This window comes from Lagopus muta, chromosome 6, assembly GCF_023343835.1.
Source record: "Lagopus muta isolate bLagMut1 chromosome 6, bLagMut1 primary, whole genome shotgun sequence".
Taxonomy (NCBI): domain Eukaryota; kingdom Metazoa; phylum Chordata; class Aves; order Galliformes; family Phasianidae; genus Lagopus; species Lagopus muta.
In genome coordinates this window covers 26,889,474-26,916,369 of record NC_064438.1, presented here as the reverse complement: position 1 = coordinate 26,916,369, position 26,896 = coordinate 26,889,474, and the positions used below count along the sequence as shown (strand labels likewise).

The window sequence follows — 26,896 nt, the reverse complement described above, 5'->3', positions numbered from 1 at the left end:
GCTTTTTTTTTCCCCAGCATATGTGAATGACCACATTTTTATTTTAAAACAAAGAAAGCTTATTAGCAGAAATTGCAAACATTTTCTAGGTTCAGGTTTCTGGAAACTCATCTTTGGTTTTGTGTGTGGTACATTGGAAAATGTCACAGAATAATTTTCTCCAAATTATCCAACTCAGGGTGGCAAAGTCTCTTCATGTTGTGGAATAAATTGGACAGTATAAAAGGTGTATATAAAGGTGGTTTGGGGGTGTGATGTGGTGCACTTACTGTTCTTACTGGTATTTGTACATGAGCAGGCCTTCCCAGGTCTTATGAGGGTGGCTCTCTCATCCATCCCATCACTGTCTTGTCATCAGTGAGGCTGAATCCTTGGATCTGTCTGGGGCTTTCAGCTGTCCAGAACAGAGCTGGCCTGGCTGGCCTCTGGTTTGAAGCCAAAAAAAAGCAGCTTCCTCACCTGTTTGTTGGATCATCTTATTCTCTTGGTCTCAGCACATCTGAATTTGTTTGCAAACTTCTGGTTAGGCAGCTGTGGTACAAGAAATACTGCAGATGACCTTTTTCCCTCTTTTCTTTTTTATTTTTTTTTGAGTTTTCTAAAGTTTTGTCTTATTATTCCTATAATGTGGCCCTTAAAAATCTTCACTTCTTAATATGGCAGTCAAATGTTGGGGTAAGAGCCACTGCTGTTCTCACTAATTCAGGCTTCTGTGAGGTCAGCAATGTTTGTGAAGATCACAGCCCATATTGCGATGTGTGTGTGTAGGGCATACAGGAAAGATATGATTATTCATAGTTTGAGGAAGTACTGAATAATTATTGTTTAAACTCAAGTTCAACATTTGTTTTTTTTCTTCTTTCGAGGTGTTCTTCTTCAGAATAACTTCCTCCTTCCTTTAGTACCTCTTCTACTCTATTCTAGAACCAGTGCTAAAGGTCTTTGCAGAATGGAGGAAAAGTTGATGTTGAGAACCAGCACATAATTCCTTCTTTAGAGGTGGAGAATATACTGCTACAGCCTCTTTTTTTTGAAAACAATTGGCTATTGGGAGGAGGTTGTTTGGATAGAGAATGAGCTGTGAAATAACTGGAGACTGAATGTCTTCCCAGCTGGGATTAATTTGGAATCAAAAGTTTATAGCATTCTTTAAACGTTTACATGCTAGGCTGGGAGGGAGTAAGTGGGGACAGGCATACATTCCTTGCAACTCCGCCTTTTGCTTCTGTCCTTGACTATAAAAGGGAAGCAGGAATAGGTATGGTAAGATTTGAGGGAGAGGGAAAGGAAAAAAACAGAGAAAAGTTAAAGGCAGTGGCTATTTAATATCTTTACTGTGAAATTAAAATTTGGGCCAAGTACTCCCTCTGGGATTGTTCTGCAAAGAAGTCATCGTGTCTTCCTTCATTGGTAAAGGCTAATCCGGGTTTTTCAGCTTTGCTTTTATTAAAATGGCTTGGATGTAGAGAGGAATGTTGATACTCGTGACCAACTTAAAAGAGCAGGTTAAATATTTGGACAAGTTGGATTCGTTTTCTCATACATTAAAATCCTAGCAGTTGTCTTTCATCCAGAAATCACATTATAGCTAGCTTATCTGCTTTTGGTTAAATCAAAAGTCCCGCTGGCCTAGTGGTGCTGCCTCTGACAGAGCCTGGCAACAGTTGTACGTGGAGGAATATGGGAATGATTTGTAGGCTTACTTGGTGACTTCTGGCTTAGGAACCGAATCAGGGCTTTTTTTACTCTTCATTGCCTTCCTCATTCTCTTTTTCATTTTTCTTTCACTTGGAAAGAACAGCGTTGCATTCAGTACTCAGGGTAGAAGTTCTGTGCAGTGACATGACAGAGGACCAGTGTTCTCTTCGGAATAATTCACAGTGCTGTGTGAGCACAATACAGGTGTGTTTTGTTGTTGCTGCCATTTTTTATTTGTTTATTTATTTTCCCCAAAAACAAGGGATGTTTCCTTCTTTCTCTTTCAGGAGACATCGTTCTTTCACCCTTTTTTTTTTTTTTTTTTTTTTTTTTTTTTTTGATAGAACCAATTCTTGAAGTAAGAATTTGTTCTGAGTGATCCAGCTAGAAGCATTATACAGACTGATGCTCATATTGTTGCCTCAACTGCAAATACCATGTATCTTTAGAAGAACTTAATTCTGTTTTAGTATCTATGCAGTGACGATCAGTTCTAAATTGAGTGGTTTAATGTTGGAATAGTACCTCTTGGCAATCGGATTGCCGGCACATCTCAGGATCACACCAGTCATGGTCTGTGTGAATTTACAACATCTTTCTTTTGTGCTTTTTTTTTTCCTTAGCTAATCTGTCTGGATATGAAATACAATTTTCATTTTATTTAATCAGAATTTGTTGGCTTTTGTGCAATTTGACTTTGTGGCTTATACTATCAGTTTATTTATAGTGCAAGCACATCAGACCAATAATATCAGATTTAGTGTTTGGAAAACAGTTTTTGTCCAGCGAATACTTTTGGCAAGGAATTATGGAACTATATTTGAAATGTTTTTAGGAATGAGCATTATAAAAAATGAGAAACAGCTATGTCAAGATTGATGTGCTTTGCAGTAGAGCAGCTTATGTGGTATGGAGTTTCTTCTTACTTTATAGTACCAAACTTTAAAGCTTAGTGGGCACGGAGTGATTATGTTGTACCATGCTATACTTCGTGTTACAGAAAGTGGTCTTTCTTGTTCCTGGGTTGAACAGCTGATAAACACCCCCACCTTTTATTTTTCTTTTCCTTCTCTGTGCTAAGGAATAGGAGGATCCGCCTTCATTCTGAAATAATGGTGAAACTATTGGAGATAATGTGCTGTTAAGTAAGTTTAAGCTTGTTTAGTTGAAGTTACTCGTTGTATATTTTGAGGCTGAATCATTTTTGTTCTGAACCAACTCTTGTTTTCTATTGAAGATAATGAAGAATTCTTTTCCACGGTGCAGCCTTACTGAAAGGAGAGAAGAGCAGCTGTGTTTACTGAAAAAAATAAAAACAAAACAATTACAGGGATTTGTTTTCATGTGTGGAAACAGTGTGGCAAGGTGTAATGTTTAGTGGTGATCGTATCTTTTTGGTGTTGTAGTAGTTCAGAGATACTCGGCTGAAATATTTTTGTGATGGGCAGAAATACGCTCACTTTGTATGTACATACTGTTTCTTAAACCTGCTTTAATGATGACTTGCCTTTCCTAGCAGCTTTTGAACTTGCTGATTTCAATCATGTTTGGTGGATAGGTGCAAGTGTCAATTATACTAAGTTCCAGACGGCTTGTGCAGGATAGTGGCTTGAACGGAGTTGTGTTGCCCAGCTGGAGAGTGCAGTGTGAGCACTTCTCAGGCAATGGACCCAAATATATTAAGCTGAGTAAATGAGGTGAGAGGAAGGTCCTTTGAAACATAGGACAGTATTCAGTAAGAAACCAAACCCAACTAGGTTTCTTTCGTTAGTCTTGCTATACTTGGTTTTTATTACACTATTCTTACTTTACATTGACCAAACAATGTGGCTCTGCTTGTAATCCAGATTTACTCAGGGATATCTGTGAAATTAGTATTTTTATTAATGGGAAATATGCACCTGAATGATCTTGTAAAAGATTTGGTTGTATAGGGTACTCTTGAATAACACACAAAGTTTTTCCTTAGGGATTTTGGAGATGAGACAGTTTGGATGTTGATTTGAGGAGAAATGTATGTAGAAATTAGAAATTCTGATGAAGATACAGAGACCGTGGATTGTCAGGTAATGGAGATATTAAGGGAGTACTTCAAAGTTGGTATTCCTTCATCATCTTGCCATGTGCAGATCTGTGCTCCTGATACCTGATGCTTTTTAAACAAAGGCAATTGTTTCACTTGTCATCTTTTGTTGTAACGTGATCTGTTGGGAGTTTACGTGGATCGAAGATGACCCAGAGTGTAAGATAATGTTGTCCTTACCTTATTAGTAAGAAAGTGTTTTGTGTTATCAGCTAGAATTAGTAACTATTTCAGTAAGTCCATTTTGTTAGTCTGAGAATCTTTATAATGTGTTCTAGTGCATTCATTATACTTGTAAGAGTAAACAGTGTAATCATAGATCTGTCACAAGCAGGAACAGAGGCTACCTCAGCATAGTTTCCTCTTTACAATATCAACAGGATCAGTATAAAACATAACACCTTTCGGACCAGTGTTTGTTTTGTATAAACCAGATGGTGCTTTCCTGTATTTTGATGGATTCTCACTTAGAAATTCAGTAATAAACTTCTGTGAGTCAGAATAGGATCTAATGTATAAGCATCTTCATTCTGACCAAAAGATTGTAAACAAGTACATGAAAAAGAAGCATACGTATCCATCCTCTCTATCCTTCAGAACAAAAGCAAATCCCCAAAATACTAGGGAGTTTTGTTGATGATATCAAGGTGCCTCTGCCTAACCTATTCAAGAATGAAATCCCTCGCAGTGATGCAGAATTTCTTTTCTGGACTTCAAAAGATGTTTAGACAGCTGTTTATTCTCTAGTGTAATGTTTTATTTTATTTTAGTACTCCAAGTATAAAAGCACAGATTTTTTAAAATTTACCCAGTATGCAGACCAAATCATTGTCTAAAAATGGGAATGCTGGACCAGGAGTCACAAGTTTTGAACTATATTGCAGACTTTGCCACAGATTTCTCTTTTAATCATCAGTCTCTCCATATAAAGCAGTTTCTTGCCTTTTAGAGGCATTGACACTTCATGGATTTTGCACAATGACCATGTAGCTTGGCAGCTCTTGGTGGCAAAGACCTGTTGGTGAATAAGGTTGGTGGTTCAGTACTTAAGAGCTCTCTGCTGGTTGTGCAAGCTTGCAAGATCTCAGAATGTAGAAGGGAAATACTTTGAGAATTGTTTTCTGATGGAAAACACTATGCAAGGAGAGCTCATCTTCTCTAGGATGATGATAATGTTGTCCCTATTCTCTATTGTACTTGCATACCAACAAGTGCTTGTATCCCTTCGGGAGTAGTGGTGTTGTCTTGTTCATGTGGATATTTCTAACTTGTTCTCTTTTACTACATTGTTGTTTTTCTCCACTTGCTGGATTCCTGATGGTGTTTTTTTCCCCCCCACAAAATTAAAGAACTGTAGGAGTTTGAAGCAACCTTTAGAGATAAAGTCATACTCCCCTGCTAAAGTAGATTCTGTACCACAAGTTGCACAGGTAGGTGTCCAGATGGGTCTTGAAAGTCTCCGGAGAAGGAGATTGCACAACCTTACTGGGCAGTCTTTTCCAGCATTTTGTCACTCTAACAGTGGAGTTCTTCATTGTTTTATGTTAGTGTGGAACTTCCCATGTTTTGGTGTCTGACTGTTACCCCTTGTTCTGTTGCTGCATGCTCCTTATGCTATTGAGTCAGCGCCATTGACTTAATTCCCACACTTTCGATATTTATAAAGGGTGATGAGGTTGTCTCTCAGCCTTCTCTACTCCATACTTTGAAGAGTCCCAGGTTTCTCAGCCTTTCCTCATATGGGACTTGCTTCAGGTTCTGAATGGTCTTTATTACCCTCTACTGGACTCTTTCTGGGAGATCCCTGTCTTTTTTGAAATGAGCCCAGAAGTGGACACAGTATTCCAGATGTGGCCTCAGTAGAGCAGAGTAGAAGGGAAGATGACCTCCCTTGACCTGCTGGTCACGCTATTCTTAATACATTCCAGGATACCATTGGCCTTCTTAGCTGTGAGTGCACACTGCTGGCTCATGGCCAGCCTGTTGTCCATCTGGGCACCCAGATCCTTCTCTGCAGAGCTCCTCTTCAGCTGGTCAGCCTCTAACCTGTACTGATACCTGTGGTTATTCTTCTCCAGGTGCAGGAGTCTACACTTGCTCTTTTTAAACTTCATTAGGTTACACTCTCCCCAACCCTCCGGTCTGTCCAGGTCTTACTGAACGGAGCACAGCCTGCTGGTGTGTCAGCCACTCCTGCCAGCTTTCTATAATCAAAAACTTGCTGGAGGTGCAGTCTATCCCTTCATCCAGGTTACTGATGAAGATGTTGAGCAAGACCAGACCCAGTACCAACCCCTGGGGAACACTGCTAGGCCTCCAGCTAGACTCTGCACAGCTGATCACAACCCTCTGAGCTCTGCTGGTCAGCCAGTTCTCTATTTTTTTTTTTTCTTCTGTTAATGCAGATGTCAAAAGAAAGAGAGATGTTAGGAGGATTAGTTAAAAACAAAAACAACACATTTATTCTACGTACCAAATTAATAATTACTGTGTTTTTAGTTTCTGTAAGTGGCAAGTTAGTGTGCAACTAAACCACTGCATTCTGTCCACAGAGTCAGAGAAAACAGTGTGGTATATATATTTCTTTCTGTCCAAATGTCAGTGGTTACTTTCTTTACTTCTCTGGCAGTACTGCAAGTACCTTTCCTGGAATTGGGTTACTTCTTTCATTCCTTCAGGAGCAGGTCTGTTGGATCAAGAAGTCGTGTTTTAGTTTCACAGGTAGTTTAGCATAGTTCTGGAGATGTAATCACAGTCTTTTTCTATCCTTCAGCAAATATTTTCACATGATGTGTAAAGAGTCTTGGGTTTCCAAATGGCTTTGCATGTTATTCCATCTTTTCAATCTCTGAACTAGTAAATATGCATGCTTTTGTAGAAAAAGAAGAGTAGTGTCTATCTCTATTTTTTTTTGTTTTTTTGTTTTGCTATTGCCAGTGCCTGTTTGCCACTGTGCATCCATCTACCAGATCACAGAAACTGGTCTGTATATGTGAAAAATGTACTATTAAATTTTTCCCAGCTAGGAATGTTGATGAAAGAACTAGGGGCAAAACCTCAATAAGAGTTGATTAAAGTCTGAGTTCTGTGAAAAGCTGAAAGATGGTGTCACATTTTTGTATGAAGCTGTTAACGCTTCCACTCTGATAAATGCTTTGATTATCTCTATATTTATGTAAATTTGTGCCAGATTTGGCAAAGTTTGAGTTGGAATATTTTTGATGTTTCAAAGGAAACTTGAAAAATAAAATTGGAGCTAAAGTACATCTGTGTATGGTGCTAAAATACATGTGTGTCCACAGACATCTGGTAGGTAAAATCCAAATTATTTCATATTGAAGGTATATATACAAAGTATGATGTGTTTTGACACTTTGAAAAAGCAAAAAATGAAAACCTTCCCATTGAAACCAAATTTCAAAGTGTGACTGCATGGAATACTGCCAAATGTGGAAAAAAAAGTGCAGATAGCGTTAAATCTGTTGCGATTTTCTGATATCTGCGTTGTTTAATTCTAATTAAGGTATTTCAAGTTAGGTTTACAAGGAGAAGAACTTCAGTTGGAAGGTATTTGAGGAGAGGAGGCAAAGAGAAGAGTTATCAGTTTAGATGTATTGTCACTTAAAGTAATTCACAGAAATGTGTTTGTACTTAAAGGCCATAAAAAAAAGCAAGAACTTTATTTACTTTAAACACATCTTGGAAAACCAGGTATGCGTAACTATATATTAAGAAGATGAGTTTCTGTTTGTGGCTGCTTTCTTTGTTTTTAGTAACCTTAGAAATAGATTTTAATATATATTTCTCAGAATGCAGAAGAATTATCTGCGTGGTATTTCATAGCTAGGGCTATTTGTTGTGTAGACTTACAATATTTCCTTTCAATTCTCGTGCATCATCGTCTCTGTACTTTCCAGAATGATATCTGCCTGAGTGGAGCATCATGTTTATGACTTACACAGCCTGTGATCCAGTACAGCTGAGTTCTTTTCTGCTTTATTACTCATTAGTTGACTATTTCCTTTTTTCTTTTTTTTTTTTTTTTTTTTTTAATTTGTTTATCTCTTTCATACCTATATTATTTTGTTTTGCTTTCATCTGAATAGACCGTATGTTGTTGGCTTTGGAATCTCTGATTTAGCAGCCTCACCTTTAATTGCAACTATCTCCTATATGCTCCTTGGTCCCCTGGTTTGGTGGCACTTACAGATTCTTTCAGTATTCTCCCGCTTGGGTACCCGCAGTATTAATGGAAATATGAAGCAAAACTTGATACAGGACAAGTTTTAGCAGACTCAACCTGAAGTGCTTTAATGCTTCTCCTGTATTTTTATTTTTATTTTAAACTAAGCCGCAGTTTCAGTTCTCTGAAAGAAGATTATCTAGCAGTTACACTCACATACAGCAATTATTTCAGATACATGATCTGCAGATCATGTTGGATGGTGTCAGAGGCATCACTTACATAAATCGCATCTGCTGCTCCCCTTAGACATCTGCCCAGTCAAAAGTGAATATTATATTTAATTTTACTGTAATTTCTTTAACTTAAATTGATTTCTCCCTTGTTCTTTTTCCTCCAGGGATATTTCCAAATCTGTCTTGAGTATCTGAGTTATTGTATTTGTCCTATCACTCCTTAAATTCACTTTCTCCACACAACTGTTGTTGAAAGACACATATAATATTCTGGAATCTCTCAAAGCAAATCAGTAATGCTATAGGAATGATTTAGACTAGTCATTTATATACTTCAGGATAGGTTATTGTAAGTAAGTAGGTGGATTAAACTGTTCGAGTTTTCGAATGCACTGGTAATTAAATAAGCAGGTAAAGCACTACAGATTAAAAATGTAATTCGAATACATGTGCTGGAAGCTGAAACCACTGTGACTGGAAACTGTCCTGACATCTCTAATGCCTCCTTTCATAAATATTTGCTGTTTGACAAGTTTATTTTGTGAAATACTGAGCTAGTATTTGAGCATCCTTTAGTGGTCCTGCCAGTGATGTGACTCAGACTAAAAACCCCTACTCTGAGAAGATAACATCTTTCTTACTTAATTCCATTCTATGGAATAGAACTAAATTTAAGCAGTGAGATCAAGATGTTAAAGAGCAATACAAAGCTAAATAAACCGATGTGGATTCAGTATGGCTTAGTAGATTTTTTTCCATGTAAGTTGTCTGATAACTTCTATTTGAAGAACGGGCTTCTGTTTAGTCTGTCACATCTGGGAACGCACTCTAAGTGCAAAACAAGTAGAAAATAATTCCAAATAGCTGAAAATGTAGTTGCACAACAGAGCTTAATATTAGCTTGCTTTTTCTAACTTGAATGAAAATTTGAGGACATTTTCTAAAATCAAAAACTGCAAGGCCTAACCCAGTAGAATTACATTACTGACTATAGGAAGATATACTGCTGAGGGAAGGTTGATTTTCTTTTCCATCTGTGCTCTTCTCCCCATTCAGTGGGGATTAATGAACAGCTGGAAAAATCCATGAAGTTAAATACAACGTCCTGGATTATGGCATACACAGGATTTCACTGAACGTGTTTACTCGGGTGCTGGCTTTGAAAGCAGTGGTGCTGGCACCGCCGTGTGCTGACTGGGGTTGGTTGAGAGGCCTCACACCACAGGGTGGGAGGGAAGAGGCCTGAGCTCCAGTGTGAAGCATGCGTTGATGCTGCATTGAAATGCATGGTGTGTCTTGGCTACCTTGCTGAGTTTAGCTAATGAGCTATATATTTCATATAAATAGAAGAGAAATAGAAGGAGAGCTGTGTTGCACCAGAGGTTTTGCATGCTTGTGGGTAAACCTGTCCTGTGCATCAAAAAGCTGTTCAGGGGGTTCTTGACCTGTCCCAGTTTAAGCCTTTTATTTCAGTGACTTTTAACTTGGGCAGATGTTTACACATGATTTAGTATACTGCTCTGTCAAGTTTGCTGAATAACGCACAGTTGTCTTCACTGCCTCACGATTTGCAAACATGGCTACACTTGGCACATGGTAGCAGAGCACCTGAGCCTGCCCTGGCGTGGCGCTGCAGTGTCTGTGGGTATTGCTTTTTTCAGAAGTAGGTTCTGTTAGCTGCAGGTCTCAGCACTGAGCGTGCAGAGACAATCTGTTCTGTATACGTGGTGTTTTCTCTGCTGGCATCAGTGTGGTGTGGAGGGAGGAAGCGCTTGTGATTCACATACCAGAGGGCTGAAGAAGAGAAAGAAAAAGATGCTTGGCTGGGAGACAGAAGGACAGGCCACTAGGAGGAGAGAAAGAAAAGAATGTAAGAGCAGGAAACCGTTGAAAAGAAAAAAAAAAAAAAAAAAAAAAAAAAAAAGGAGGAGGGAATAGGAGTTTGAGTGAAGAGAACAGAAAAGTGGGAGGAATGGATTCATGAGCAGCAGAGGTTCTGGGAACAGCGAAGTGCATGCAGTTGTTTGGCTTTGAAATGTATATGTGAAAGTACTGCTGCTTGATAGCACTGCTGATACAAAAACCTGGGATTTTGTGGCATTTGCTCTTGGTAGGAGGCTTCTTTGTCAAGAATTTTGTTCTCAGACTCTTTGGCTGCCTAGCTCTTGAGTTAGTTAACTCTGAACAAGAATATTTTATCTGTATATTTTGCATAGTTTTCTCTCTATTTTACCAGCTGCTACATCTTTGAAGAGAGATTTCCTGTGCCCTTCCTCAGATGTCTGTGATACTACCAAGAGGAACTGTCTTTCTGTAAGTAGAACTCTTCTGTGAATAGTACATTCATAATCTGAATTAATTGAAAACACTCATAGTAATGTGTGTTTGCAGAGAAGTCTGAACAGTTTAGTATGTAAAATTATTTGTCTTATATTCCGATTGTCTTAACCTCAAATTATGTATGATTTTTCATGGCTCATAATTGAGAATAATGATAGATGCTCAGGGGAAACTCCTGTTATTTTTTTTGCTTTGGACGTTTGAAATGCACAGTAAACTTCTATTCTTAGCTTAGACAGTGATAATAAAAGCAGTACATTTCTCTGTCAACATTGGTGAAAAATAAGTCTCTGGGGATTTTTGAATGTTTTATTTAATGATGAGAACTGTAAATCTGTCCTGTGTGGTGTCTGAGTGAGCTGTCTTATATCAAAACATCATTAATTCATTTTTATACTTTACAGCAGTGTTTTGGGAATAAGTACTGGAATGAAAGCCAAAAGCTCCCCTCTAGATTGCAAGAATCACATTGTAGGGATTGTTGAGGGGTTGATTTATATTTTTTGGTTTAGTAATTTTAAACAGGAGGAAGAGGGGATGGTCTTGATCTGCTTACTGAGCTTGGTTTGGCAGTTTAATCATGGTAGTGCAGCCATCAGACCTGTGCACATATTTGGGCGCTTGAAGATGGGGCACCCAATGAGATCTTGATTTGCATTTATACTTAATTACTTAATTACTATCAAATTGTGGAAGTAAGGACTTACAGAAATTGCATTTGTTTCTTTTTGAATTGAATTTGAACTTGTTTTTATTTGAATAGTGCATTTGTTTCTTCAGTAATACAGATTCTTACGCTGTGGACTCTTGATTTTAATATAGTTTGAGCCATGAGTTTTTTTTTTTTTAAATATACATGTGTTGTATTTGGCATTTTTCTTAAACTTGGAAAGTGTACACACATCCCTCAAGTCTTTAGGATAATAATGAACTTTGTTGGAAGTCTCTGAATGTGTTTTACAGCTGGTAGCTTTATGTTACAGCTAAACAGTACTGTGAAAGATGGGTGTCTTGCTCCTGCTCTTTCTCTCCCTTGTTCTGGCACTTACCTGAGCCTAAGCTGATGTGACACATCAGCAAAAAGAGGCTGTTTTTGTTTTTGTTAGGAGCTAGTTTTCTATTGTTTTCTACTATGTATTTGTAATGCAAGGAAGTAAGCGTGTGCCTGGAAAATTGAAGAAGGGAGCAAGGGCAGGAAGGAGAATGAATCTCCTTTCTCTTAAGCCCTTAAATCTCATTTCTGGAAGCCAGAGAAATGCGTCTGCTGGATATGCAGGAGGAGATGAGTAGGGCCAACACTTGGAAGCCTATGGTTTAGGCATAACATGAACAGCAGCTAATCTGGGAGTTGCAGGGATTGGGATGGAAAAGGCAGAGGGGTGTGGAAGACTGCTTGGCTCATGCAGCCAGAGGGGGGACTGCATGGCCCAGGTGACAGCTGCTTGGAACAAGCCAGAAACAGCCCCACGGTTCCCTATCCCATGCATGAGGGGAGTGTCAGGGAGACAGTTTCAAGGGAGGGAGGCTCAGAATCTGCTGCGGTGATCAGTCAGTTTGCAGAATACTCAAGCCAGGAAAACTAATGGGCAGCCTGTACTGAATGCTTTCTGCTGAGAGGGAACAGTATTGCGGTTATAAATGCAAGTATAGGAATCGAGTAGACACAGTAGTGGTACCAACAAGTAGCAGTTGTGAATGCTTTTACTTTTTACGTAACTCAAATTTTGAAATTATCAGGGTTTTTTGGTATGCAGAATTAATGGCAAGCATGGATAGCTTATTTTGTGAGCCTTTTATTGCTAAAAACAGCAAATAATGAGATTACCGGATCCTATGTCACAAACATTTGTCTCCCCACCAGGAAGGAAGGAAAAAAAAGAGAAAACAATCCACCCGTCTAATATCTCCTATTTGTCATTAGTTAAAAAAAAAAAAAAAAAAGTCAAAGCTTTGCTTATTGGTCTGATTGTTCATACTTAAAATAATGTCATAAATTAGAATATCTAAGTGATGTTTTAGGTGTAAAACTGTAAGAAGAAATTTGTGAAAAGGAACTTGACCTATAAGATGCTTTAGCCTTTATAATCTGGTGTAAGTGAATCAAGCAAAAAATTGGAGAGCTTGCTTTTTCTCATACCTACTTTACATAAGTGTTCTTTACTGGTACCAAAACTGTATTTTGTTTTCATGAATTTAATAGTCTTTCCAGCAATTTCATCTGATCATTCACTGTTAGGTTTGTGGTTTTTCTTTTTTTTTAAAGTATTAGATTTATTTTTAGAAGTTCAGACTCTTAGGAATGAGACGATATCACATGAGTAGGCCAGTTACTGGAGAAAGAGCCATACACAGTGCAAAATATGAAATAATGGGGCTAGGAGCCTGTGCTGTCCCCATTCAGTTTAAGATAGCTGGAAATATAATAAAGTAAGCAAATTATTTGATGAGTTAGCAGTGAACCTAGCTATAACAATTCGAACAGAAGCAAGGATAGCCAACAGCTTGTCAGTGTGATGGATGGCCCCCTAAGTTGTGTGTGTGTGTGTGTTTTTTTTTTTTTTTTTTTTTTTTTTTTTAAAGGAAATCACTCAAATCTATTCCTTTCATAGGATTTACCTGTGTGTGTGTGTGTGTGTGTGTGTGTGTGTGTGTGTGTGTGTCCTCAGCTTCTGGCTTGGGAGTCACCAGTGGAATGGAAAGCCTGTCCATCATCTGTGAACTGAAGTATTTTCAATAACCATGCAATTGAGCAGTGGAAGAGGAATAATTAAATGTCTTATAAAATGCTGAAGAAAACAATTAGCAAACAGAAAACTTGGAGGTCAGTGTAGAAGCATTTTCCTGGTGGTCCCCAGGCTAGGCAGCATGGCAGTTACCTCTCTAGCTTTTCATAAGTGAGGCTACCCCAACTGATTTCAGTTACAAACATCCTTCCTTGACTATGCTGTTGCATCACACTGTGCAGAAGTCGTTCTGTGTGCGCTAGTGGTGTCTTGGCTGCTGGAGTTGTTTGAGGTCGTGCATGCTTTCCCTCCCTCCCCAGCCACGTACGTCTCTGTGATGCATTTGACAACGTTGCCCTTTTAGATGCTCATGTCTGATTTAATGAGGCCAGAGGTGTTGTATCAGAGCTTCATGGAAAAATTGCCTTGAAGGAAGGCGTATAGTGTGCCATGAGCTGGTTCTAATTACCAGCTTTGTCCCAGAATTTTCCTGGGAAAGAGAGGCTTTACATCTTGAAGTTAGCCAGTGAGAGATTTTCATAAACCGAGCGAATGTGGCTTTGTGAATCTGTAAGTGCCAAGTGAAGAGTTCTTTTTGCTAAGGTAATGCATTTGTGAATGGAAATTGCTTTGCGTATGAAGATACGGGATTGGTTTTTGTGTTAAATACCAATATCAATCTGTAGATGATTGTCATTCTGCTGCTCAGTTACTGTTAGCTGAGACATCAAATGTATGTTAAGGGTACTTAAAATTGCTCTGTTTAAGAATACGCAAACAGATGTGTCCTATTGGGGATGCACTCCTAGGTGTATGAATTTGCAAGTTACTGTAGCCAGTTGGTTACAAGTTACTGTAACCAGTAATACATGAATACCCTTCTGAAACAAGAGCCAGTGAGAATGAGGGCTGAGGAGTTTATGCTGGTTTATGTGTGTGTGTGTATATATATGTATATGTATATTCCCCTCAATCTGCCTCCAGTTCTATTTTGGAACTGTTCAAAATTGTGGAGTGGATGTGCCTTACCTGCCCCTGAATTTTCAATGCTTACAGTGGTGTACAATATTTAGGGAAGTTCAGAACAGTAGCGCTACCAGTTCCTCAAAGCAGGGTTCAGTAAGAACACTTGTACTCCGGGTGCAAATGATTCTTAGCAGCAACATTTGTTGTTGGAGAAAGTGATTACAGCTTCAGCATTGCATTGTGACCGTCATGCTCACCATAACTTCAAGTGTAATTGGCTATCACCAAATACTGCTGATCTTTCAATAATTTTTAGTGGACATCTTTCTTATCTTTCCTTTATCACTGTAAAATCTTTTCTTTATGAAGACGTGCTGGCTGCTAGAGTTATTCGGATGTTTCTTAAGGTCTTACTGTAGCTCTTTTAATGTGTGCATGTTAGAAGTTTGTGGTTTGATTTTTGTTTGTTTGTTTCTCAACAGAGTATTTAAAAACTTTCTGTATAGGTGCCATATTATCAGAAATGCTGTCTTACCAGTAGAATTTGAAAAAGAAATCTTGAAGGAAGCACCTGAACAAGGAATTCTCCTAAAGAAAATAAGATTGTTTCTTGGACAGATTAATGTATTTTAATCTGTTTTCTCTATCTATAATCAGATTTGGGAATGCAGTTTTTCACAGTATACCTGCACTTTTTTTGACCTGTGCTTAAAATACACAGGCAAAAGCTACACCTAAACAGAACATTCTCTTACCTCACATGTGAGGATAAAATGTGATACAAAGTGTGCTGTCACTGAGGGAAGATATCTGAGTGGTGCCTAGTGAGTCAACACATCACAAGTCCATTTTTTCCATGTCTGTATGGGAAGGGAGGGAGGGAAAGTGATGTTTTGAGTGGGAGGCTTCTTCCAGATTTTTCACTTCATTTTAGGTGAAGTCCGTGGTTTACATTTGTTAATGGCAAAAAATCAGTTCAATAAATGGTTTTAATTTAGTGAAGCTTTTATATCCTTGATTTTTTTTTTTTCTTCTAGTACAGAATATTGTTGCAACAATTCTTTTCTTACACTTTTTAACTAAGGACAAGTATTTACCAATATGCAATCAGATTTTTTATAAAATAGTTGATGTATTCTTTCATGTGACTTGAGTTCTATGGAGTTCCCCTAAAATGCTGTGAATACAAGTATTTCCAAAATACCAGTGATTGTTTTTTAGTTCAGATAACTTACTGTAAGATAGTTGGTTAAGAAGACCTATGGTCGTCTTAAGAACAAACATAGTGGGTCAGGCTGTGCATTCATTTACTGTAGCAGCCTTCTTTAGATTGTCATGCTTACTGAGTGTCACATGCTTAGAGAAGAGCATGAGAGCAGGGGAAGCATGCAACAATTGGTCTTTACTACCTTCTTCACTCTTTCAGCAGACTTTTGAATCAGTGGAAACGTATGTACATAACATGCTACAGTAGATTATGCTTTTGTTTATTCATGTAGCGAGAAATGTTTCTAGAGTCTAGTAATATTCTATTCTGTGTTGCTTGTACAGATACTGTCATTGTTTTGAAAATTGTATCTACTATTTGCTGCCCAATGTATCTTAGGAGAAAAAGCGAATGATGATTTCCTATGCCTCTTTTCCATGTTTTCCATGATTTTATAGACCTTCTGTTTCTTATCAACTGTCTGCTTCAGAGCAAAGGGCTCTTAATCCCTGGCAGACGCTGAAAGAACTTCCTGCTTGCCTGTTCCTGCTTCCTTCACTGTCATTAATGTTCATACAGTCACACGGAGACACAGATTGAGGGAACAATCCAGCTATAAAGTTCTTTTCCCCATCCTTACATACTTCTAACAGTTCAGCTTAGCTAACCCATCCCACTGTGTGATGCATGGGCATGTGACGGCACGAACAGGAATAAACAGATGGAGACATCCTTAGCTATGTGGGCTTCAGCTCTGTCTGCTCTCTGAAAACTTCTTGGAGGTATTCTCTCACCTGGCATTAAATGAAGGTTGCTTACTTTATCATTGATTATACACTTTAAAAAAAAAAAAAAAAAAGGTATAACGAAATCATTTCCAAGCAGTAGACATGAAGTTAAATTGATCTTACACTGCAGCTTTTTCTTTGGTGTTGACACTAGTTTGATCTTTTAGCTATCAAACTGCCAACTTGTCATTAAATTTTAGGAATACAGCACCACTGAGACTTCAGAGTCTTATCCAACTTGGTCAAAACTGATGTATGGATAATTGGTTTAATTTATTTGGAGAGGAAGGGTAACAACTATGACTACTGAAGTCTGACTTGCTTAGGAGAACTGGAGGCGGATGGGAGGAGATGAATTCTTTATTCAAATCTCAGATGGCTTGTTTTGGAGAATCTTCTTGTGCTTTTTATTTCCTTTTCCCCTCTACATTGCTTTCATTGGTTTTACCAGTACAATAATCTCTTCAGATCATGCTGAAAATTGCCTCTAACATTTATCTAAACATGCTGATTTCTTCTGCTTCTATAAATTTCACTGTACAGCTGGAATAGCTGTGCTCCGCTAACTCTACATAAAACAGAGATGCATTTACTAGCTCCATAACGTTTATGCTTCTGGAGCTAAGTCATCTTTGCATTTGGTGGAGTTTATAGAGGGCTATTTTCTCAGTAGAGAGACTGGGGAAAATACATCATGCAAAATCTTCAGGAATATTATTTCCAGTAAGTCATGAATGAATACCAGATGGCTTTGAAACCTACTTAGCTATCTGTTTTTGTTAATCTTGCTTTGCTTGCTTGAGACCTCAAAACTTATTTTCCCCACCTGCTGATAAATACAGGGTCATAGGAATCACCGTATTGGGTCAGACCATCTGTTCTTTAATTAGGACTTGTAACAGATGCTTCGGATGACTATGCACAAGAACCTACAATAGCTGTTATGATATTAATATACTCCAGGGAATCTCTCTCTGGGTCCTGTTAGTTCAGCTTCTTGTATCTTTTCCAGGTCTTTATTTTTAAATATTTTCTATTGTGATGGTGTTTTATCTTTTGTTCTCTCCTTTAATGTTAGCAGGCTTCCAGCTTTGCAATCCTGTATCCCTCAGCAGTGAGTTCCCTGGGTTAACGTATGAAGAAGTATCTGTTTGATTAATGGTGAACTCACCAACTTTCAATTTAGTTGAACACCTTCTCTTTCTCTGACAGTATTCTGGGAAGGTAACACTTGATCTATCTTTCCTGTTCATTTTCTTGGGAAAATAACTTAATTCTTGCTGCTTCCTCACTGCACGTTGAAACTTCTGTGCTTCTGGTTGTTCTTGGTTCCTGTCTCTGAAAAGCCTTCAGCTGAGCTGCTTTAACTGGATGATTCAAATTTCCCACCAAGCTTCAGTTGATAAAACACTGTTCCTGCCTGTAAGAGAAAATTTATCTTCTTATGCTGCTGGAGGTGTGTAATTCATAGGAAATACTGTTAGTATTTTAGGTTTTATTTGAGGAAGATGTGTTGTGTTGTAGTAGTGAAGATGGCCTTGCAAGGGAGATGTCTAAATCTGCTATAACGCTGCAGCAAAGAGAAGGGTTCTTACACTGCATGTTTTCAAAGCTGCTTTCAGAGAGCATGGCACTAAACTAAAAGGTGGGGAGAGTTCCTTTTCAGGGCTAGGGGTGTGCCTGTGTTTTCTTTGACAGTTCTAAATCCAGATCGCAATGCAGCACTTTCCTACTGCAGTGTGAGTGATATTGAAAGAATTGTGAACTGGGGAGCAAATGCTGTTTGCTGGTAAGTAGCATTGATGTTAACATCTTAACAGCAGCTGCCAAGGTAGGGGTTGTGGGCATGGGACCTCAAAGAACTTAGTGTGCTTGGCTTTTTTTTTTTTTTCTGTATCCTGTGCTGATCTGAAATAAAATTAAGAGCAATTGATGTAGAAACCAGTTGATATAGATAAAGATTATAATTTTAAGTGCCTGAGCAAAAATGGATCTTTAGCTGTCTTTGCCTTTTTCTTTTTTTAATGGGGCCTTTTTTCTCTGTGGAGTACTGTTTGTGAAGTACCACCCTCTTTATATCACTTACATTTTTCTGTACAGATTCTTAGAAAACTCAATAAACTTCAAGCTGATTGTAAGTTAGTAGCTGAAGGAATCAATAAGTTTTGAGTGAATGGATGTGAAGGGAGAAAAGAAAATTAGGAGGAAGAGGGACAGATTGATGTTGGATACATTCATTGAAAAATGAGGTGTTGCACCTTATCCTGACTAGCAAGGGAATGCGAGAGTGGGAAGCCTCTGTTATGTTGTGCTCAGGTTTCCAAGGAGATGTGAGATATTTTTGAGAAATTGAGAAATCACGGAAAGAGGAATTTTAAGTTGCATGTCAAACCACAAAATGCAGTGGCAGGAAGATTTGCAATATGAAGTATTTTAAGGGTAGAGCTTAGCTCCTCTGTAGCTGAAATACTTTTTCACCAGTGGTAATGATTAGCGTTTAACTGAGAGCTCTTTTAGTTTGATAAACAGCATTCTTTTCATTTTTAACTGCTTGGAGAGAAGACTAAGCACCAAAGATAAATAGACTTTATTTATCCCAACGTCTGGAAAAGTTCTTTATTCAAAATTAAAAACCCTAAAAGCTTTCTAAAAAAAAAAAAAATAAAATTGAGATGGTTGAAAAATGCTGGAGATACAATTCTTGAAATAGTGTTTGGCTTGAGAGTGTTGAACGGGTAGGTACTACAGACAGAGCAGTCAGGAATGTACTGTGTCTGAGATGCTAGAAGCTACTTAAGATTATACAAAGTGTTTAAGTCAACTTCTTGAGCAAACTGGAAATTTTCACTTGACAATAGCATGTGTGTAGCATCCAGCATTTTTGCAAGCAAGAGATAAGGCACAATGTGATAAAATCTACTCAAATATGCTTTGGAGCTCTGGGTAGCTACAGTAAGTCCTTTGAAGCCAGGAGAGCGGACTAATGTTGCTAATTATATACATGTGCAGTGTTCTGTGAGAGAACTTGCAAATTAATGATCAAGAAATGGACTTCTTTGTGCTGCCTTGACACTCATCATCACGTTCTAGAATATTTTAGTGCAGTGTTGCTAAGATTTGATTCTGCAGCAGACTTTCTGATACAGAGACTGAGAAGCACCTGTGCCTAGGTTACCTCTAAGTATATACTTTGTGCTGCATGTTATGTATAGTCTTAAGATTTGTCATTGCTGTAGATGTATTATGGTTCTTCTGGCTTTATTTCTGTTTCATCTGTTAATTTGAATCATGTCTTCTCTACTCATGTTGTCACAAGGTAGGCTGATCAGCATCTTCATCACTCTTGTATTATTTCTGCATCTCAGGTTGGCTAGTGGGCTGGTAGGACATGTAGCAGGCAATTTGGGAGAATGTCTGAACATCTGAAAATTCAGTGGGATTGGTAAGTGGAAACTGCAAATGCTGTCATGAGCAAATTGTAAAAAAAACTTGGTTGTTTCTCACAACTGCACTTCCTATTTCTGCTCATAAATGAGTTGATCTTGACTTTGAATATGTATAAGTGGTGAAAGTAGAGGAAATAATACAGGGGTGAAGTGGAGAAGGACAGGTTTTTTTTTCCTGTTGGTGTTGGCACCTGGGTTACGTAGGGCACAGTGACTCGCATGCCTCAGTCAGCACTTCAGCTGTGTCGACTCCTTTCAGGCCTGAAGACAGCAAAGTTAATAAGCAAGGTTCCAGTGAAACCTCGAAGATGAGAGAAATTCCAAAAGGAAAATAAAACACTCATCTGTCAGGATAGATTTGCTGGCTGCCGTTCAGAACAGAAAGCTGCAGAATGCTTGTGGCCAGCTACGTGAATATGACCATGCTGAACTTTTCCATCTCCTTGCATGCATAACAGAACGTGCTTAAATCAAAATGATTTAGGCAGGCCACAGTTGGTTAATGTGCACTTTGTGTTCAAAACTTTTTTGAAAGTAAATAGTTGTTTTTTATATCAGTTTTATTCTGAAGGATTTGTGAAGTTTTTACGGTGCTGAGGATTTGTCTCTACAGTTGTTTCCTACATAAAACTGTCATTGAGTTTCTTTAGAAATATGGTTTTGCTGCTATAAACACTTCGTTTATCAAAGCATGTGGGAATGGCCCTTCTTAAATGCAGGAGTTTTTTAGTAATTTTATTCTTTAAGGCTAATGAATAGGGTATCTCAAAGCACAGGGATCTTGTCCAAGGAAGGGTCTTCACTGCAGTGTGTGCTTTGATGTAAAGTCAAAAGAATTACTATCTGCATAAGATTTAGCAATGAAAATAGTAATCATGATTCTGCAAAAATTCTTTTTTTCTTTTTTGCTTTAGAAATCAGTATTCTGAACTCACCAGAGGTTTTGCAGGAAGAAGTGGCCATCTAAGGAATTAATTTAGGATTTCTATCAAAGTTGTCTAAACAGCTTCCAGCTAATTGCGTGCTGCAATTTGCGTGGCACTGTTCTCTTTGGATCTTGCTTCCAGCAGCACCCCAGAGCCATGTTGCAGCCCTTGTTCTGCATTGGACACTTCTGCTCATTTTCTCTTCTCCCTCGTCAGCTGTGCCAGCGTGGAGTTGGATCAGGAGTCAGCTTCAGTTTGTCTTAATGAAGCAATCTATTAAATGCATTCTTCGAATTCAGACCAGTCTGTCTGCCTTTCGCTGCAGGAGTTTGGCTCAGCGAGGCCGGATTGCTGGCACTGCCACACAGCTAGGCACTGTGACACTCAGAGCTGTTCTGCCTTGGTCAAGCTTTGCTTATTTTGTAGAGCCTTTGTAGATACAACTTTAAAGAATACCAAGGGGAGTAAATATCTTTTTTTTTCCTTTTTTTTCTCCAGAAGGATTTGAGGGGAAACTAGCCATTTTTTTCTTTGTTCCCATTGAGTGGTGTTTGGGCAGTTTTGCAGGTAGTTATCATTTATCACTGAAATCCTCCTTATCTCTTGCAAAAGTCCACTTTGAAAGGACAAGAAATCAGTTGTTGGATTATTCCTGTTCTCATGCACAACTCACTGGGAAGCAGAAATCCTTAGCTGGGGTGCTTCATAAGCTTTTCTGTTTACAGTAAGGTCTGTGAGGCTGGCCTTTACTAGACATCGGCTTTGAAAGGGAAATACCAATGCGTGATGAGAAGAAATGTGCCTGCCTGTACAAAAACATGCTATATGAAGTAATGGGATGCCCATAGGACAACGTGAATATGCAGTTAATGTGTATAAAAGTACTGGTGAAACAGCACTGCTTTCTTAATTAAGGGACATTTTCCCCTTGGAGATCTTAAAGGTGGAGTGACTGCAGTGAGACATCTACACCTGCCTTTTCTCCTTGCCAACCTCCTTGAGGCGTTTCATTACTGTGCTGTTAGGGAGTCTCCTTTATGGTGCTCCATGCGTAGCATTACCTGTAGTGTTGGAATTATCGTTCAGTTTGTGAAATGAGAACCTCACAGAAGCCTTTGGAACTAATTAAATGCCATCCTCCTGGGGGCTGTCCTCCGTAAGCAGGAACAACAGAAGCACAGTGCTGTGCTGAGCCCCTGAGAGGCTGAAGCATTTCCCCAGCTGCTGCTGCTTCTGCCTGGGCTGACAACTTGTAGCCGTTTTATCACTCACATTTACATGGCAGAGCTCTAAGCAGAAACCTTAGGGCACACTACTGCTTAATGTATAATAAATAATATTTGCTTTCTTTAAAAGACTAAACGAAATGTGTATTCTGTGCTTTTAACAAGAATCTCTATAAACATTTTGTACAGCTTCAAAATCCATCTAATCTTTAATGGGTTGTTAAGAGATCTCATTAATAAAATGTATTTTCTTAGTAATGCTGTCACCAACGTATTTAAATAAAAATGCTGTGGCTGAAAGCTTTTGAACAATAAACAATTTCCTAATGGAGCGGTGTTGAGAATAAAACAGAAGTGCTCTAGAAGGCACAGTGTTTGACAGTTTGAGGAGGCCAAAGGAAATTTGTTAGTGACGCTAAATCTGGAAGGTGACTTATGCAGATTAGGACCTGGTAAGGCTCAGGGAGCCTTTTGCTGCTTGTTTGAGTTGTCTGCTTCCTGAGAAGTTAATCTGATGCTTATGGCTTCTTACAGCTGCTTGACTTGAATGAGCTAATTTTAGCTGCTTTATGCTATACAACAGGCATGTCACATATTACTCTTATTTTTTTTTTCCCTTATATTTGTGGAGGAATTAGGGAAGCATTTCACTGAATGATAACTAATTCTCTGAATCAAATCTTTCAACAAAATATTAAAGAACAAAACGCAGTTTTATTTTCCAAGTTTTTTTCCTTGGATATTTAGCTTTCATCAATGTGCTGTTTGCTATCAGTCTTCCATTCAATACAGTGTGTTTCAGTTGTTAATATGAATAGACAGTGCAGAAGGCATTTCCATGGCTGTGCATCTATTTCTTCCTATACTTGAAGAGAGGCATTAAGATCTGTGTCTTCAGTGAAGCTTTGAAAAAGTGACTGAGACTATTGCTCCACTCTAGGGAAATGATGTTTTCATCTTCTGCTTTTAGCTCTGTGTCATGCTGCTGTAAGAACTGCTCACTGTTATCCCTGTGGGCTGCTCTGGTGAAAGTGTGTTTGTAGGACAGGCCCACAAACTTTTAAGTGTGTGTTAAAGGAATTGCTGAGGACGCGTTTCAGGTCCCTTTCAAAGATACAGCATGCTTCATCCACAGGCTTTCAGCGTTTGAAACCATAGATTCAAACAAACAAAATGCCCTTCTATAAAGTGGGTAATGTCTATTAATGAATGCACGTGTAGTGTCACAGTGCTAAGGAGATCAGTTTCACTAGATGCTCAGCTGTCTCCTAGCTTCCAGCTGCTGCTTTCCCTACATTTCACACCCAAATTGCACGAAAAGTATTTATGGCAGGAAGGAAGGTGGAGTTAGGTGCATTTGGAGCATCTTGGGCTAAAATAACTAGATATTTCTTGTTGGACTCTTCAGAATAGTTTAATCTGAGTGCATTTTGAAATGGCACTGTAATATTAAAAGAAAAGCAATGCTTACAGTAGGAAACCTCATCCACTTCTTTTGATCTCTTGTGTAATTTCTTCTAGTGTATCTTGCTGTGGGGTGTGTGTGTTTTGTTTTTTTTTTTTTAACATGTATCATTAAAACATCACAAAAGAGCTTATTGTCTGAATGGCTGCGTATGTGCACAATATCTGTAAGGGTCTTAGCTTTCAAAAAAGTCCTGTATCACATCTCCTCTTTTTTCATTTTGTTCTGCGAAACTTATATTTACATTATTCTACTCCAAAGCTGCCTACTTTTAATGAAGTTTTCATATGAAGTGGTACGTTTGTGCTTTCTTTGACCTCAGTTTTTTGAGCTCTTAGTCTAGTACAAAGGTGTCTGTAACAAACTCACTACTGTATGTGCTGTTTCTATGATTCTATTCTCATTTGTTGTCATGAAGAGCTGTGGAGTAAATAGGTAAATATATGGATTAGTAATGGCTTTAATGATAGTTTTTCATGAGTAGCATTTTTACAAGGGAATTTAGTTCAGTAGTGCTGGTGCTCTAACTTGGTCTGTTCCAACAGCCGTTACTCATAGTGCAATTCACAGCACAGCTGGAAAATGAGAAGGGACAGCTCCTTGTTTCACTGCAAATGGCTTAATGAACATTATGATCCACACCAGAACTTTTAATTGAGCTCTTTGTAAATAAGTGTTATTAATCATTCTGAAATACTGGCAAAATGAAGAGGAAAATGAAAGAAACTACTTTAATTTTTAGTTCAATGCATGAATTTTTCTCATACCCATCTACTTGGCACGCTTCCATAGAATGCTGCATTCAAAGGCTCTTACCAGATTTTGGGGATTCTCCCTTTCACTGTCCAACTAGCATTGTAAATACATGCATGAAATGTGTGTTTACAAATTATTTGATTTTTTTGTGATATTTAGAGAGAAAGGTTCTGAAATTGTGTGCATGAGTTTGTATTTGGTGAAATCTGATGCTGTTTTTTTCTTCCTCATAAGCAATATGTTATTATTTTTCATAGTGATTTGTGAATACCATACTGTACTGAAATTGTTGAGAACTGCTGCAGCCCAGTCTGTCTTGGCCAAAATTTTCTTCTAGTTTAACATTTTTTTTTTTCTCAGTGAGCCAAGTGGGATATCTAACTGCATGTGGATAGTTCAGTTTTGTGTGTCACCATAGTATCTACATGGATATATCTGCTGTATTATATAATATAATGTTCTGGTTATATATTTAAAGGTTAAATGTAATATTTTAAAAAAATTTAAAGAGGTCTTGAATTGTCATCTTCAATCATTAGTTGGTTTTTTTTCTGCTCAAAGTTTTCCCAAGAGTTGCAATAAATGTCAGAAATCTGATGTACAGGAAGGTGGGAAATGATGAGAGCAATTGATAGGAATGAATTTTTAACTGTTAGCCCCTAGCTTTAAGGAATCAAAATCTACAAGTGCTTTTGCTTGAATTGGAAGTTGCTCACAGCTGAGATGAGGCTTTATAATTCAAGTATTTGATAGTGTTCGTGATAGATGATATTGATGTCCCACTTTCAGTATTGCAGATGTATTCTTAAGATTGCTTATCAGGATGGATTATGCTTAAATGGCTGATGAATTCTTCATGAAAATATCAATATGTTTAGTAGGATACAATGCTGGATGGGCCTGCCAGCATTTTATGCTTGTGGAATTTAGACCTACAATTCTTTATCTTTAAAAAGTAGAGTGTATCAATGAGCTTAAGAGTTTTGGTAACTTCAGAGAATGAACTTTTTTTCATTAAATGGCTGTTATGGTTTTCAGATTCACCTAGTGAAAGTAACTGTATTTTAAAAGATCTAGCACATTTTTTCCACTGCTGCTGTGGAGCTGCACAAGTAAACTGCTATTCCAAATTCTTCTTGCTACTGTTCTAATATGTAAGAAATCTTTCTGAGTAACTCTTATTGCATGGAATACCCCCGGAAAGCAGCTGTGGATAGAGTGAAGTACTTCATACTGGCATGCAAGTAGTGCTGTACTTGCTGAATAAATTGCTGCCCAGCTCGCTGTGCTTTCTGCTGTACAGCACCTAGGCCAGCTAGAACAGAGTCTGTGCCAGGGTTAAGTCAGCTACTTGTTCTGCCCTAACTTGTGTTGTGCCCATCTTGTGTTTCCTTTACCATTGCCTTCTCTGTGAAGCACTCTGCTTGTTGCATTTCATCTCTTGCTGCTTCTCAGCCCTTTTGTAGGCTGCAGAGCTACTCACCTCTGTGTGCGCTCACTCCGTACTTGAATTCATCTGCCTGCCTTGGATTATCAGCTGTTGGAGCTGGAGTGGGAGGAGTTATCCAAAAGGGATGGTTCTGTGCTATGTTTGTCTGTGCATTTTTTTTTTTTCAAGTTAATAAACCAGTGTATGATATGCTCTGTTACATTTCAGGTGAAGATTGTATAGTTTCCAGTTTGTGTTCAGATGTTTTGTTTGAAATGAAGTTAATTCTGTTGATGGAAACTGTTGGTAATTTGGCATCTGTTGAATATTTGTACTGTTTGTTTTAAAAGCAGTTTCTATTACTGCCTTGCTGTGCTGAACTTGAGCATTGTTCTAAAAATACAGGTTGTGTTTTTTTGAATGTTAAGGATTGTGTGATTCTATAGTTGTCTGTATATAATTGATTGCTGAAGAAGATGCAGTTGGGTTGGTTTTTTGTTGTTTTGTTTTTTTTTTTTCAGTTGTTGATGAGTGCAGTACTTTGAACTGTGCTGTATATGTAGGGATGGAAAATGACCTTTTGGGGTCCTATCTGGAATCCTGGATCCACCACAGAAGCAGTGGCCTGGCACGAATCAGTTGAGCTTAGCTGCCCAGGGCATGTACGAGTGCATTGACAGGGAAGAGGGTAGGAAGGAAGACACCAGCTACCTGTGGTTCCTTCTCAGAGCATGCAGTTAGTCTTAGCATCATCGCTTTGTGCTTCAAGGGCCTTCATAATTCACTTGGCAGTGAATCTGTTACTTTTTTCTTCCATTGTCAGGGAATCTGCTAATTCCTCTTGAAAACTGTATCAGGCTGAAATATTCCCAAAGCAAACTTTTTGATGCAGGAAATTTATGTGATCTGGGTATTGGATCTTTGAGACATGCAAAAGGATGTAGAGTATAGTACAGATTATCTTTATGAGTAAATATTTCTGATGTCTCAGGTGGATTGTCTATTATGAATATTTTTTATATGCCTCGATTTGGCCCATTTTTGTGTCTCAAGTTTCAGGGTCTTCTGTTTCAAGAGTTTGTTGTAGTTTATTTTTAAATCTGGAATTCCAGTAATGAGAAACTTCCTGCGATTGTTTTGGAGCCAGCAAAGCTCTCCCTTGGCTTCATCTCCTTCTCCCCTCAGGACTTCATTTTTGCAGAGCAGAAGTGGTTATAGCTTCTGATAGCTCACAGGACGACAGCATCATTCCACAATGCTGGCTTAAAGCATCCATCTAATTCTGTTTACTTTCTGGTTGGACTGAAGCTTTTGCCTCAGGACTGCTAGATTAATGAATCTGGCCCTTCTTAATTTAGAAGAATGACTTCAGGTTTGCAGAGGCTCATTGACTCTTCTTTTGTCATTTGAAGAAATTTCCTTTC

At 38.3% G+C, this 26,896-nt stretch overlaps 1 protein-coding gene across 9 annotated transcripts in view; it reads left to right on the top strand.

The window, feature by feature from the left end:
• Positions 1-26,896, top strand: part of SIPA1L1 (signal induced proliferation associated 1 like 1) — a 192,242-nt gene that overhangs the window by 70,790 nt on the left and 94,556 nt on the right. For 5 of the 9 annotated variants that reach the window (XM_048949068.1, XM_048949075.1, XM_048949070.1 and 2 more), the window contains one exon: positions 10,437-10,513. The exons of the other annotated variants lie outside the window; for them this stretch is intronic. The gene's annotated coding sequence lies outside the window, so the exon portion shown is untranslated. The remainder of the gene's footprint in view (positions 1-10,436; positions 10,514-26,896) is intronic. 9 annotated transcript variants of the gene reach the window in all.